Raw genomic sequence first — 16,976 nt, forward strand, 5'->3', positions numbered from 1 at the left:
TTGCAAAATAACCCTGTAAAATTCTTCAGGCCAATATTTAACAAATAATCCTATTATATTACTAAATTGTCAGAACCATACTGTAACTTATCTTTATTATATACTTCCAATATAATTACAAAGTTACATGGCCACCAAGTTGACTTCAACAAAAAAATCCTTAGTATTTTAATCTCTATGTATAGCCAATTTTTATATGCAATAGTTTGGATTGGCTGCTATCAGTATGATTCATTTCTTTAAGTAACCAAATTAGCTTCAGCTTTTTTTATTCTTCATATCAACATATTGTTTAAAAGAAGTAAATAAACTTATATCTTGAAATGAACTTTAATCAAGGCTACAAATTATCAATAAACTAAGCTAACAAACTGAATTGTTAGTCCTCTTCTCTCTCCTCACTCCTTCCTTTCACTCTAATCTACATTTGCAAATGCTAACAGATAGCACACATCAGATATTTATGAAGGCCATGCTGCTTATATAATCAGTCCAATTAGATCTTTTCCCATGAGTAAATGCCTTCAAATAACAACATCCTGCATTAAAAAAAAAAAAAATCAATGCATGAATCAACAAATAATCATTGAATACCTAATAGAATTGGCTATAAATATATAACATTGTTTTCCTTCTGACATGAAAGGAAAGTTTAATTGCTGAGAAGCCAGTCCTACACTTATGGGATGTAACTTAGGGTTATAGAACTGATAGCTATCAGTAAGAAATATCACTAGCTATGCTTGTGTTTCAAAGATGAATGCATATCTCTATCACTGTTTAATAGTGTTTAAATCTGTTAATACATGTAGTCTGGTGAAATGAGGCAGCCAAAAATGCACTGAATAGAAAAATAGTTTCCCTGGATATGTCTGTCCCGGAAATATGATCTATGGAATTCATTTGGTCATACCTTCAGTTAGAATTTTACGTATCAAATAGAAAATCCAAAGGAAGCCTGTGTAATTCTTTAAGTTATTCCTCTCATGGAGTTTTCCAGGGCTCATTTACTATGACTCAAGCAACTTTCGTTACTCAAGTCTTTGCAACTATTTTTCTCTTTCAATTTTCTAGTCACTTCCTACTTGCACATATCTATTTTTCCCAGTCTCTAATTTGAAAAATCATTCTTCTCTATGTATGTGGAGTGCCTGCATTCTGTTGCTGCCCACATCCTACACCTTTAAACTGTTCATCTTCAGAGGCAGATGTTTCAGTTGACATCCAGCATCTTTTCCTCCTTGAGCATCAGTCCCAATTACTATTTGGTCATCCACTTATCTACGAAGTGAGGATACTTAGTTCATGTGATCAAATTGAGAGAGTCTTCATCCCTAGACTATTTTTCATGCATGAGCCCCTGACTCACAGTAAACCTCTATACCCAACTGCTGGTTCTGGACTAAGCATGCTATACAAGCCTTTCAAATCAGAATTACTCTCAGGAATTTTATAGACATTATTGAAAAATTGCATTTACCTTCATGATAACTTTCTGTTTGGAGAGGCAGCAGCCAATCCCCTCCTACCACAGAATGTATGTTTAAAGCCAGCTGAGGATACAACTCCATGTTTAGAATGAAATAAAGTATAAGAAATGTTGATATTTCTGAGAAATGATGTAAAACAATTTTATCCTTAACCTTAAATCCAATCATTACTGAAAGCCTCCCTAATCTCAGATTGTTACTACAAGTGCCAATAAAATATCTCTTAACTTGAGTTATTTTAGGTTTTACTTTACTTCTCTTCAAATTAAAGATCTATAATAGACTATTTAAATTCAGACTTCAAAAATCCTCGAATTTAAAATGATAAATTGAATCCTATGTATTGCCTAAGGATTTGAGAAAATATTTGTACATTTATTTTTTATAAAATAGCAAAGCACTATAGAAAAGCATTCCTAGGAGAACCACCAAGAGGAAGTATGCCAAAGTTTTCTCTGCTACAATAGGCTTTAGCTCATAGGCTTCCCAGGTGGTGCAGTGGTAAAGAATCTGCCTGCCAATGCAGGAGATGTAGGAGGTGCAGGTTGGGACGATTCCCTGGAGATGGAAATGTCAATCATCTCCAGCATTCTTGCCTGGGAAATCCTAGGCAGAAGAGCCTGGCGGGCTACATTTCATAGCGTACCAAAGAGTTGGACACGACTTACTGACTGTGCACACATGATTTGGTCATCTCTTTTTCTGGAGCAAACTTGTCACCTGAGACAAACTTCAATGATAATAATGCAAAGGCAGGTACGATATTAGAGAATCCAATGAGAGAGATTGAGGAATTCTCTATGAGTCAATTCTCTAGGGAAGACAAAAACTTGTGATGAATGGAAGGAATATCCCAACAAACAGGAGGGGGAAAAATCCATAACAAGAACAGGTAAAATAAAACATTGATTTAACACTGGTTAAAGACATTAATACAAGAACGGTAGAGAAAAGACTCAACTGCATTAAAGGTTACTAGTTTGTTCTCATAGAGTTAACCTCTTATATCTCAGAGACACTCTCACGTGGTCGTGGCTGTTATCCTGTTTGATGATGAATCACAAGGTTTCTATTCATGAGGCATTCACAGGCTTAAGTAGAAACAAGATATATAAATAAGCTCTACTAAAATAAAAGTGTGTAGTGTTCACAGGGTTACTTGAGTATCTATATGGACATAAGTCTTCAGGGCTGCAGGCCTTCACATAACCTGAATGAGTGTTTTCTTATGTCTTTAAAAATTTTCACATTCAGAAATATGCCCCCATGCTTGCTGAACACACATTTATGACAAGAGTTTTACTTATTTTAATTCATATTAAATTGGAAATTTAAAGGAGGCTTGAAATACCCAAACTCTCCATCTTGCACCTATTTAGGAGAATGGGATACTGCCCTTTCCAAGATGCTGATCATTCAAATGCATGTATATACCTTTTTCAGAGATAGGAAATCAAACAGAAGGGGAGCAACCCTATGGTAATTGAGACAATGTGTAATTCTAGAAAATGGCTGATTATTAACCACTTGACAATATAATTATGGTTATTGTTTTCATGATATCAGTTTTTTTCTTCTCATCCTAAAGGAGGAAAGGAACAGGCTGAGCTGACTCCATCTTGAAAAAGAAGGAAAGTCCATCTTACATTCCCAGTGAACTTTGGCCATGTGCCTGGTAGCCATGGAAATAACATACCTATGGCCGAACAGGCCTCCTGGACTGATAAACACCAGGTTCCATACCAAGATTTCCCATCACCAGAAAGATTGGAGTAATCCCTGTGTAGTCAATCACCATTGTAATCTTTATGGTGCCCATTTGTGTAGGCTACAATATATAACCAGCTGACCCTTCTGATTATGAATCATGGCTGTAACCTGATTGTATCTCCCTTTAACATTTTCCAGGCTAGGTTTAAGGAATTTGGGAATGGGGGCTTGAGCACGTACACTTAAGTTATGCAAGGTTTTCACAAAAGTTGGTCGGGGTCCCTGGCTAAAGAGGAAGCTCTGCCTCGGACCCACCAGTGTAATAAACTGCGCTCCACTATCCACACTGTCCTTCTGAGTGAGTTTGCTTCCCGGAGCGTTTGGCTATAACATTTGGTGCATTGGCAGGGAAAGTCTTCACTTTGAGGGGACAAGTCCTGCTTGGGGCTACTCTGAGGCCTTGTGGCTCAGATCTTCTAGAGCGGGGAAAGCACCTCACCCTTCTGGAAAGGTTCCACTCGTCAATGCCCAGAACTTTCATGTTGGTGGATATTGGATGGAAGCAGGTAGGAGGTTTCCACCAGCAGGGTGGAGGAGGGGCTTGATCAACCCCCTGGAAGGGAATAGGGAGCACTCAGACCAGACTGACACAAAGAAGTCGTATCCACATGGTTCTGGGATAGATTGCTACTGGAAAAATGTGAGAAGGTTTTGGGGACAGCAGGGCTATGAATGTCACAGAGGAGGTGGTACCTGCGTTGCCTGGGGGTAAACTATTACTGGGCAATTGCAAAGGGGATTCTAGGGGAAGAAACTTGGTCTTTGTGTGCCTGTAGTTTGCCCTCCCCAAAGAGGTGTCCTATCTGCTGTGAAATTCTTGATCCCCTCAAAACTGCCAGGCTAGAAGGAAGGAGATATATAAATGAGTATGAATTGGCTTTTCCAGAGACAGCATATGATGTGGGATATTTAACCCATCTGTCTTTTCATCCACACCTGATCAAGCCCACCAAGGCAGAAAAGACCTTAAAAGTCAAGGGAGAAGCAGTCTTGGATCATGTGGTTTTCTGGTTCAGTCATACTGACCGGCAGATGACGACACACCGATCCCCCTTCTCCCTCTGGGATCTGGCAGGTAAGGCTCTTCTCGCTCCAATTGGGAAGGAGGTGGAATGTCAATTTAAGTGTTTCATTGAGTGGAAATATTAGAAGTACATAGGGTTCCCAGAACTTCATAGACAGAATGAAAAGGAAAGAAAGAAGGTCCAAGAAGGTAAGCAAAATGGGGAGAAGTGTATCTAAGGCAACTGTACTGGAGTGCATGATTAAAAATTTTAAGAAGGGATTTGGAGGAGACTATAGAGTGAAGATGATGCCTAACCACCTCCACATACTCTGTGAGGTCGAATGGCCCTCTGTGGGAGTAGGATGGGCACCAGAAAGCATCATGAGCTTAAAAATAATGGGAGCAATCTATACAGTAGTCATAGGAGAGCTGGGACATCCAGATCAATTTCTGTATATTGACTCATGGCTAGGGTTAGCTTAAGACCCCCTTCCTTGGGTGAGATTCTATATCAAGAAAGGGAAAGGAACAATATTAAGGGCACAAATGTTAACTAATGATAAAAAAATAAATTCTGCAGGGTTTGGATGGGGAAGACCTGTTCCCTCCCCCATACTGGATGATGATGCCGCTGTGCCCCACCAGGACTGGAGGTTGTCTTAGTGCTGGATCCAGGGCCGGGTGAAGTTCCTGCAGCAGCCACTGCTCCTCCACTGATTCTGCCAGAGATCCTAGAACCCCATTTCAGCAGGCTATGGTCCTGGAGATGGAGACCTCTGGTCAGCGCTCCCAGGATTCAGTCATAGCTAGACCTCCCAGGCTGTACCCACCCCCCCTGGTGAGTACAGATGAAAAGGGGGAAGGAAACAGAGGAATTAGACAGAGGCTGCGTCCTACTAAGGAACAGGAGGATAAAACCCCACTGCAGAGGCCCCTCGGAGAGGCACAACAGCCCCCGGTTCAGGGCACAGATGGACACTACCACCAGCCTCCTGTAGCTTATTATTACCAGTCTTTTTCCTCTACAGATATATTAAACTGGCAGAGACACACTCCACCGTACTTAGGGAGTGACAAGCCATGATTAGGCTTTTGAACCCACTGCCCTACATGGGATAACATAATCCAACTGCTAGTCTTTCTTTCTAGCACTGAGGAAAGATTCAGGATCCTAACTGAGGCCAGAAAAATGGTTCAGAGAAATGGAACCTGAGGGCACGGCAAACCTGCAGCGGTGGGCAGAACAAGCTACCCCCAATGAGAGCCCCAGTTGGGACTATTTCACAGAGGAAGGGAGGAACCACCTGAAGAGATATCAGGCAGCTATTTTACAAGGCCTCAACAGGGGGGCCCTAAAACCTATGAATATGACAAAACCCTCTGAAGTGATTCAAAGGGAGACCGAATCACCCTCTGAGTTCTACGAAAGACTGTGCAAGGCCTATAGACTTTATACACCAATAGATTCAGAGACTGCTGGATCTCAGATGGTGATAAATGCAGATTTTGTGTCTCAAGCCTACCCCGATATCAGACGCAAGCTTCGAAAGGTGGACAGGGTAATGTCCATGACCAGCTCACAAATAATTGAGATTGCTGATAAGGTATTCAGGAATAGCGACATGGAGACAAAAAGGGAAGTCTAGAAAAGGCAGAGAGAAGATAATAAGAGGGCTACCAGAGGGTCACAGTACTGGCCACAGCCCTGGGAAGGTTCCTCTCTAGACCTCCCCAGCCCCTCTGAACCAGAGCCAGCCTCACGGCAGGCCTTTTCCAAGAAGGGCCAGGGCTGCCTTACAACCATTCAATGTGCCCAATGCCAGGGCTTCCACCACTGGAAAAATTAATGCCCCCAAAATAGCAGGGGAAAGGATTTAACATCGGTTGTTATAGGGTTGGCCCAACTAGAGACTGAATAGGGGTGACAGGGCTCAAAGACACAAGGTCCCCAAGAGCCCATGGTAAAAGTAAAAGTGAGGGATGAGATTATTGACTTTATGGTGGACGCTGGAGCGGAAATGTCAGTGGCGACTGAACCGGTGGCACCCATCTCAAAAAAGACCACTGCTATAGCAGGAGAAACTGGGGAGGAGCTGATTAGGCCACTCTGCCTACCCCAAAAATGTCAGATGGGGGGACACCAAGTGACTCATGAATTTCTATACATCTCTGAATGCCCAATACCTTTGTTGGGAAGAGACTTGCTAAACTGGGGGCACAAGTGACCTTTTCCCCCCACGAAAGACCCACTCTTCAAGTGGGCTCAACCACCTATTTATACTCCTTCTCAGTAACACCTCAAAATGAATAGAGGTTGCAGAATCTCCCCGAAGGGAAGCGGGACGATTCTCTGAGGTTTAGTGGAAGAAAACTGCCCAACTCCCCCACCCCTCCCCCCAACCCCGACTTGCAAAACATCAAGGCCCAGTGGTAATAGAACTTAAACCCGGTGCCACCCCAGTCAGAAAGCGTCAGTACCCACTGCCACTAGAGGCTTGAGTTGGCACTTTGCCACCCATAAACAGACTGAAACAGGCGGGCATCGTGATTGATTTCCAGTCGGCTTAGAACACACCAATCCTATCAGTCAAGAAAGAAGGGGGACAGGACTACAGACCTGTACAGGACCTCAGACCGGTCAACCAGGCGACCGTGACTCTACATCCCTCATTCCTAACCCCTATACTTAACTTGGTCTCTTTCCACCAAAGGCTAAGATCTATACTTGTTTAGATCTCAAGGATGCCTTTTTTTTTTTTTTTTTTACAATTTTATAGGTTTTTATTTTTTTATTTTTTTAATTGTTTTATTTTTTATTTATTTTTTACATTGTTGTCTCATTCCCCTCCCCCCATTTATTTTTATTAGTTGGAGGCTAATTTCTTTACAATATTGTGGTGGTTTTTGCCATATGTTGACATGAATCAGCCATGGATTTACATGTATTCCCCTTCTCGATCCCCCGTCCCACCTCCCTCTCCATCCCATCCCTCTGGGTCTTCCCAGTGCACCAGCCCTGAGCACTTGTCTCATGCATCCAGCCTGGGCTGGTAATCTGTTTCACCCTTGATAGTATACTTGTTTCAATGCTATTCTCTCAGAACATCCCACCCTCGCCTTCTCCCACAGAGTCCAAAAGTCTGTTCTGTACATCTGTGTCTCTTTTTCTGTTTTGCATATAGGGTTATCGCTACCATCTTTCTAAATTCCATATATATGCATTAGTATACTGTATTGGTCTTTATCTTTCTGGCTTACTTCACTCTGTACAATGGGCTCCAGTTTCACCCATCTCATTAGGACTGATTCAAATGAATTCTTTTTAATGGCTGAGTAATATTCCATAGTGTATATGTACCACAGCTTCCTTATCCATTTGTCTGCTGATGGGCATCTAGGTTGCTTCCATGTCCTGGCTATTAACAGTGCTGCGATGAACATTGGGGTGCACGTGTCTCTTTCAGATCTGGTTTCCTTGGTGTGTATGCCCAGGAGTGGGATTGCTGGGTCATATGGCAGTTCTATTTCCAGATTTTTAAGGAATCTCCACAGTGTTCTCCATAGTGGCTGTACTAGTTTGCATTCCGACCAACAGTGTAAGAGGGTTCCCTTTTCTCCACACCCTCTCCAGCATTTATTACTTGTAGACTTTTGGATAGCAGCCATTCTGACTGGCGTGTAATGGTACCTCATTGAGGTTTTGATTTGTATTTCTCTGATAATGAGTGATTTGAGCATCTTTTCATGTGTTTGTTAGCCATCTGTATGTCTTCTTTGGAGAAATGTCTGTTTAGATCTTTGGCCCATTTTTTGATTGGGTCATTTATTTTTCTGGAATTGAGCTTCAAGAGTTGCTTGTATATTTTTGAGATTAATTCTTTGTTTATTCATTTGCCATTATTTTCACCCATTCTGCAGGCTTTCTTTTCACCTTGCTTATAGTTTCCTTTGTAGTGCAAAAGCTTTTAAGTTTAATTAGGTCCCATTTGTTTATTTTTGCTTTTATTTCCAATATGTTGGGAGGTGGGTCATAGAGGATCTTGCTGTGATTTATGTCGGAGAGTGTTTTGCCTATGTTCTCCTCTAGGAGTTTTATAGTTTCTGGTCTTATGCCTTTTGTAAATGCCTGTCCCCAGTGTCTCAACCCATTTTTGCTTTTGAATGTGAAGACCCAGCAGAGGGCACCAAACAACAGCTCACCTGGACTCGCCTTCCACAAGAATTTAAGAATTCCACAACCATCTTTGGGGAAGCCTTGGCTTCCAACCTGGACTCATTCCAGCCAGAAAAGTTCAGCTGCTGGTTGCTACAATACGTGGACGACTTGCTTTTGGCTGCTGAGAATGGAGAAGACTGCTGGGAAGGGACCAAGGCTTTACTAGAGCTGTTGGTGATGTCCGGCTACTGAGTCTTAAAAAAGAAGGCACAGATCTGCCAAGAGGAGGTAAGATATTTGGGGTTTCTTCTGAGAGTAGGCAAGACGCTATTAGACCAGTCCAGAAAAGAGGTCATTTTGAGAATCCCACAAACCAAGAACCAGACGACAGGTCCAAGAGTTCTTGGATGCCACTGGGTTTTGTAGGATTTGGGTTCTGGGCTATTCCCAGATGGCCCAGCCATTATATGAACTCCTAACTGGACCAGAAGGAGATTCACTAAATTGGACTGAGAGACAGCAACAGGCCTTTGAGGAATGAAAGCTGGCAACTGTGTCAGCACTTGCCTTGGATCTGCCAGACCTGCTAAGCCATTTATTCTTTATGTAACAAAAGGATAAGGTGACTATGGGAGTGTTGACCCAGACTGTGGGGACATGGGACAGACCCGTGGCTTATTTCTTGAAACGGCTGAACAATGCTGCCCCCGGGTGGCCAGGATGCTTATGAGCAGTTTCTGCAGTTCCCTTACCGGTCCAGGAGGCAACCAAGCTGAATGGGCCAAGACTTGATCATAAAAGTCCCTCATAAGGTCAACACTCTCCCACGAAGGGAACCTCATAAATGGCTGTCAACATCCCGGATTACTCAATACCAGGGACTGTAATGTGAGAACCCCTGTGTTACTATCAAACCTTGTCAGGCCCTGAATCCAGTCACTCTCCTTCCTGTGGGAGAAGGTGGTCCCTCCCATGATTGCAAGGACATCCTAGAAGGTTTTGCCAGAGAACCTGGCTTAACAGACCAGTCAATCCCAGACCCAGACTGGGACTGTCAGGATGTGCAGTAGTCATGGAGGCAACCATTGTTAGGGCTAGCTCTCTGCCATCACACTGGTCTACTCAACGGGCAGAACCATATGCTCTAATCCGGGTCCTCCAGCTGTCAAAAGGTAAGAAGACAAACATTTACACAGACTCCAGGTACGCTTTTGATACTTTCATGTACATAGGGCTGTATATAAAGAGAGAGGTCTTCTGACAGCCAACAGAAAGGCCAGTAAAAACAAGGAAGAAATCTTGACTCTATTAGATGCTGTGTGGGAACCTGAAAAGGTGCAGTAATGCATTGTTGGGGTCACCAAAAGGAAGACATCCCACAAGCGTCAGGAAACCGACTAGCAGATAAAGCCACAAAACATGCAGCTGAGAAATTTGGGGCTGGTGGTGGGGGATCTAGCACAACCTTTGTACTCTCAAAAATGCCTGAGTTAACTTTGACTCTCCCACAGTATACCCCAGCCCAAGACTAGCTGTCTGAAGCAGAAAGGCCCACCAAAAATGAAAAAGTTTGGTGGGAACTGCTGGATGGCAAGTTACTGGTACCCAAGGCATTAGCCCCCACTGGTGTCTCAGGCTCACCAGGAAACTCACTTGGGACATGAAAAAATGTAAAAATTAATTAAAAAATATTTCTTAATTCCATTACTTTCTTCTTTATTTAGAATGGAATCCTGGAACTGTTCTGCTTGCTCACAGGTCAATGTTGCCCCTGGACATAAAGAAAAACCTCCAAGAATCCAGTTAAAAGGCACTCTACCCCTTGAACATTTAGAAGTGGACTTTACTAAGATGAAACCCTGCTGATACTATCATTATTTACCGGTCATGGTATGTACCTTCTCAGGATGGTTGGAGGCCTTCCCCACCTGAACGGAAAAAGCAAAGAAAGTGGCTCAGTGTCTGCTTTGAGAATTAGTCCCCAGATTCAGGTTCCCAACCAGTACAGGATCAGACAACAGCCATGCATTTGTAGCTGACTTAATTCAACAGGTATGTAAAGGTCTAAAATCAAGTGGAAATTACATAAGGCGTATAGGCCCAAGAGTTCCGGAATGGTGGAAAGAACCAACCAAACTCTTAAAGAGACACTTTCAAAATGGATCATAGAGACTGACTATTCATGGGTAGACTTGCTTCCGGCAGCCTTACTCAGACTAAGGGTAGCCCTGCATTCCCATAGTTATTCTCCTTATGAAATGGTCTATGGGTGACCCCCTCCCATAGCAAGACAGGTGTCAGCAAATATGCCACAGGTAAGGGGGGATGGGATTTCACCACAGATGGAACAACTGGGTAAGGTAAATCAAGTAACTAAGTTCGTACAAGAAAGGGTGCCTTTCCCCCTTGGGGAACAGACTCACAAGTTTGTACCCAGGGATCAGGCGTGGGTCAGAGACGAAACACGACTCCTTGGCCCACATTGGAAGGGTCCATATACTGTTGTTCTAACCACACCTACAGCAGTTAAATGTTGCAGGTGTCACTCCCCGGATCCACCACACGAGCGTGAAAAGAGCATACCACGCAGACCCAGAGGACGCCGAATGGACTACACAGAAGGACCCCACTGATCCCTGTGAAACCAAGATCATCGTAAAGAAAATGAAGAGACAAAGCTCTACCATCAACTGCTGCTTCAAGGACTTGCCGGTATTCTCTTGAGACTAGCTATAGTTTCAGCACAAGACAACGTTTTCATTTCATGGGTACATTCTTATGCTGACTTCCATAAAAAAACTAACTGCTAGGTGTGCGGAGCCATGCCCACGTCTGTCATGGGTGGATTCCCGTGTTGGGTATCACCTCTAAGGAGTGGTGATGTGCCTAGTTTATGCGATTTTTTGCATCAGGCAGAACAACAAAAATCGAGTATAGAAACTGTAATCACAGCAGCCACTACCCATTGGTGGGATAAAAAGGCCGACGATCTGACAAATGGCCATAGGATACATTTTAATTATACTCTTAGCTCAGAAAATGCTTATCAATATTATGTGACAGCCAATAAGCCCAAACAATCAGAAATTAACTGATATTTTGACCAATTTTACCAGATATGGGATGAATACATGTGGATTACTCCAGAAAAGGGGCAAGTTGTTAGGATAGTTGTAATTTGCTGGGAACAAAATGTAAACAGTTTTGGATATAATAACCGAATGATAGATAAAAAGAATTTAAAACCAATGGGTTTCTTCTGAGAGAACAGCACTATAAGACCTATAAATTTACTTAAGATCCCAGTCAGTCCTCCAGTGGCCCGGGACAGACTGGGGATTCAATCCCAGAATCAGGTGGATTGCTCCTAATGGCACCCATTGGTTATGTGGGACTAACTTACAGCCTTGGCTGCCCCCAGGATGGATAGGGAGGTGTACTTCAGGTCTGGCCTTTGCCCATGGAAACATCAGGTCAACAATACAAGAGCCTTTAAACTTACCCTCCCTATGAGCCAGATGGTCACAATCAGTTTTCCATTGGTATGATTATTTGGCTGCTATATTTGTTCCCTCATTGGGCACTATGGACATAATGATTAGAGTTGAAACTCTAACTAATTTCACCCAAAGAACCTAAATGACAGCCTAAGAGCTATTCAAGCACTAAATACTGAACAAATACAAATAAGAAAAGTGGTAATTCAAAATAGAATGGCTTTAGACATACTTACAGCTGCTCAAGGAGTGACCTGTGCCATAATCAAAGCTGAATGTTGTGTATATATTTCTGATTATTCTGGCAGTATATCAGCCACTCTAGATGGCATGAAAGATCAAGTAAAATCTATGTATGATGACAATCTTCCTTTTTGGACATCTGTTCTATCATGCGTAAAGTGTGATTGGTGGAAAACTATATTAAACATTGTTACAGTTGTTCTGTTGTTTCTGTTATGTGGACCTTGTATTCTCCAATGTGTTGTTAATTTTGTATCACAGAGGCTGACTTCATTTACCCAAATATATACCAGGAAACCTAAAATGCAATACATCCCAATGAGTGATGTTCAGACTGGAAGTTGAGAGAATCAAGAGGTGGGAATGAAGGAGGAAATGAACAGGCCAAGCTGACTCCACTTTGAAAAAGAAGGAAACGCCATCTTACATTCCCAGTGAACTTTGGACTATGCGCCTAGTAGCCATGGAAATAACATACCTATGGCCAAACAGGCCTCTTGAACTGACAAGCACCAGATTCCATGCCAAGATTTCCCATCACCAGAAAGAATGGAATAATCCCTGTGTAGTAAATCACCTTTGTAATCTTGATGGTGCCCATCGGTGTATGCTACAGTGTATAACCAGCTGACCCTTCTGATTATGAATCATGGCTGTAACCTGATTGCATCTCCCCTAAACATTTCCCAGGCTAGGTTTAAAGAATTTGGGGATGGGGGCTTGAGCATGTACAGTTAAGGTATATAAAGTTTTCACAAAAGTTGGTTACAGTCCCTGGCTAAAGAGGAAGCTCTGCCTCGGACCCACGAGTGTAATAAACTGCACTCCACTATCCATGCTGTGCTGAGTGAGTTTGCTTCCTGGAGTGTTTGGCTATAACGATCCCATGTTTTTATTTTTTAATTTTTTTAATTAATTTTTATTATAGTTACTTTACAAAGCTGTGTCAGTTCCTACTGTACAGCAAAGTGAATCAGCTGTATGTATACATACATGCGCTCCTGCTTTTGGATTTCCTTCCCATTTAATGTCACTACAGAGCCCTGAGCAGAGTTCCCTGAGCTCTGCAGTAGGTTCTTATTAGTTATCTGTTTTACACATAGTATCAATAATGTATATTTGTCAATCCCAATCTCCCAATGCATCCCATCATCCCCTCATATCAGTTATTTTTGCCTTCCCCTGGTAGAGTACTGGAAGGTATCTTTTTTCTGTTTTATTTACTAATGTCTGCCAAATGCCTAGAACAATGCCTGGATATGCAAGAACTCAGTGGAAAAAAACAAAAACAGAAACAAAATGCATTGTTGAATAAATTAATTCATTGAGGGTAGAACCATGGCAAACATTAGAGATGCACTCGTGTGTATATGTGCACATGTCACACACACACACACGTGCATGCACACACACACAGACACACCCCTAACCAAGGGGAAGTTATGGTGGTTTTGCATTTTTCAGATGAAAAGTGTGAAAGAGAAATGTTGCTTGCCATATCAGTAAGCGAAGGGTGTTGCAAGTATCAGGCCATGGCAGCCATCTCCACTGAGGCACATTTAGGGGACTCAGGATAGGAAAGAACATGTTACTAGCCCTAGACAGCTGGGTGCATATCAAAGGAATGATTTCAATGAGCTCAGACTCTTGCATCTTCCCATAGGAAGAAAAACACTAAATTCATTAACTTTAGATGTCTGATTTTCTTTAATAGTAATCTTTTGAATTTCAAAATACCTGATATTTGTTGCAAAAGATTTCTGTATATCCTGGCTTCTTCTTTACCTCATGGAAGCAGTCCCCCCCAGAGCTGTCTGAGAGGATGCATCCTAGGTTCAAGCCTTAGTTTGTTCACCAAATCAAACACAGTTATCAACTTTTAGGTTGCACTTTTTTTTTTTTTTTTCTCATTTAGCAGAAGTAAAGTTGGTTGACAGTTTTAAAGAATAAAGAAAAATGTAAACTTTTTCTTCATATTACTTAAGACAATGTAATTAAATTGTCTTTGGAATGCCTGTTAAATTTTAATGAGTACTTTCATGTGGGAGTACAATTGCATTTATTTTTAATTAAAATAAAATTGATATACAATGTCATATTAGTTTCAGGTGTACATCACAGTGATGCCATATTTATATACATTTTGAAATGATCTTCATAATATCTAGTACCATCTGTTGTCATACAGAGTAATTACAATATTATTGACTGCATTTCCTATCACTTAGTTATTTTATAACTGGAAGTGGTATCTCTTAATCTCTTAATACTTCATCTATTTTGCATAATCTCCCAATCTCCCCTTCCTTCTGGCAAACACCAGTTTGTTCTGTGTATCTATAAGTCTGTTTCTGTTTTCTTCTTCTTCTTCTTTTTTTTTTTTTTTTAAGATTTCACAAGTAAATAAGATTGTGTGGTATCTCTTTATTTCACATAGCATAATACCCTCAAGGTCTATCCAGGTTGCAAATGGCAAGATCACCTTCTCTTTTATGGCTGACTAGTATTCCGTTGTATATGTATGTATGTATATATCAGTTCAGTTCAATCTCTCAGTTGTGTCCGACGCTTTGTGACCCCATGGACTGCAGCACACCGGGCTTCCCTGTCCATCACCATCTCCCAGAGCTTGCTCAAACTCGTGTCCATCATGTCGGTGATACCATCCAACCATCTCATCTTCTGTCTTCTCCTTCTCCTCCTGCCTTCGATCTTTCCCAGGAACAGGGTCTTTTCCAATGAGTCAGCTTTTCCCATCAGGTGGCCAAAGTTTTGGAGTTTCAGCTTTAGCATCAGTCCTTCCAATGAATATTCAGGACTGATTTCCTTTAAGATGGACTGGTTGGATCTCCTTGCAGTCCAAGGGACTCTCAAGAGTCTTCTCCAACATACAATTCAAAAACATCAATTCTTCAGCTTTCTTTATAGTCCAACTCTCACATCCATATATGACTAGTGGAAAAACCATATCTTTGATTAGAAGGATATTTGCCAGAAAAATCATCGCTCTACTTTTTAACATGCTGTCTAGTTTGGTCATTTTCTTTATCCACTCCTCCATTCCTCAGTGGACATAGGTTGCTTGCATACCTTGGCTATAGTTAATAATGTTGTGGTGATCATTGGGGTGCAGATATATTTTCAATTAGTGTTTTCATATTCTTTAGATGAATACCCAGAAGGGGAATTGCTAGATTTTATATTAGTTCTATTTTTAAGTTTCCAAGGAAAGTTCACAGTCTTTCCTATAGTGACTATACCAAATTACATTCCCACTAATAGTATAATGAGTGTTTCCTTTTCTTCATCATTAACATCACCAGCATATACTATTTTTTGTCCTTTTGATAATCACCATTCTACAGTGAAGAGATGATGGTTTATTGTGGCTTTAATTTGCATTTCCCTGATAATTACTTACTTTTACATTTTGCTTGCCCCCCTTCTCTAATCCCTGCCAACTTGATCTTTGTATAGTTCATGATCACACCATTACAGGCTAAGAACAAAGAAAATATGCTTCATTTTCTTCACTTGCTGATGGAAAAACTTACACTCTTTAGAATTCCAGACTTTTCTTAATTTAATTCCGACTTTATATTAAAATACATCAATTTTAGTCTTAAAAAAATTTCCAAAAATGGACTGTATATTTCCCTGTATATATCTTGTACATTTTGGTCTTTGTCTCTTGATATCACACCATCATCCATTCCAAATCTATTTTCATTGCATTTGACTAAGGAATTGTTATAAATGCCTATTTTAAGGATGTTCGCTTAGAGTTAGAATGTCATACAAAAAAATTTAATTCAAAGTTCCTGTTCTCAAATGTTGACTTTTTTGTTGTTGGTCTCTTTGAGAAAAGAATACAAAAAATGTTCTCTCCTTATACTGTTAAGATATGTACAGGCTTGCTAAGTTGCTTTAGTTGTGTTGCAACCCTATCCATGCTCTTCTGTCCATGGGATTTTCCAGGTAAGAATTCTGGAGTGGGTTGACATGCTCTCCTCCAAGGGATCTTCCCAACACAGGGATCAAAACTACATCTTTTACATCTCCTGCATTAGCAGGAAAATTCTTTACCAGTAATGCCACCTGTATAAATAAGCCCTAACAGCAGAATGCTAGGAAATTCATTAGTCACAGTGCCTCTCTTAGTGTGATTTAAGAAGTGATGAATATCTACAACCAACATGAATTAAATATTTTATATATAAATATGTATATGTGTGTGTGTATATATATATATATATATATATATATATATATATATATATATATATATATATATATAATTTTTGCATTTGATAGTAGACTTGCTACAGAACTAGGCTGGACAAATCATATTTAAGAAGACTTGCATGGACTTCTCTGTTTTCCACTGGCAACAGGAAAAGCAAGAATGAAACTAATCCAGTGTAAATATTTCTTCTTGCTTAAACGTATCCACAAAATTTAGCAAGCAGTTTTGCTAAATAAATAAAAAAATTGATAAAATCTGTTAATCAATCAATCTTTGGAATGATAATAATAATAGCTATCATTTATTGAGCACTTATATACCCAGTACCTTCTTGTTTGATCTCATTTAATCCTTGCAACATCCTTCCGGGTTAAGTTCTAGTTTTACCCATACTTTAAAAATGAGGAATTTTAAGACTAAATATTAAGAAACATTCACTATGTAAGTATTGTGTGACAGCTATTATACTAGTTGTGTGACACAATAAACATGATGTATGTTAATCAGTCACGTCTGACTCTTTGTGACCCGATGGACTGTAGCCTGCCAGGCTCCTCTGTCTATGGGG

At 40.8% G+C, this 16,976-nt stretch overlaps 1 long non-coding RNA gene across 1 annotated transcript; it reads left to right on the plus strand.

Moving 5' to 3' along the window:
- Positions 1–8,594: 8,594 nt before the first annotated feature.
- On the plus strand, positions 8,595–13,001 carry LOC122422276. The gene is made up of 3 exons (XR_006263761.1): positions 8,595–8,710; positions 10,181–10,474; positions 10,946–13,001. It is a non-coding gene; the product is annotated as an uncharacterized LOC122422276 (long non-coding RNA).
- Positions 13,002–16,976: the final 3,975 nt, after the last annotated feature.

This window comes from Cervus canadensis, chromosome 19 (genome assembly GCF_019320065.1).
Source record: "Cervus canadensis isolate Bull #8, Minnesota chromosome 19, ASM1932006v1, whole genome shotgun sequence".
NCBI classification, from domain to species: domain Eukaryota; kingdom Metazoa; phylum Chordata; class Mammalia; order Artiodactyla; family Cervidae; genus Cervus; species Cervus canadensis.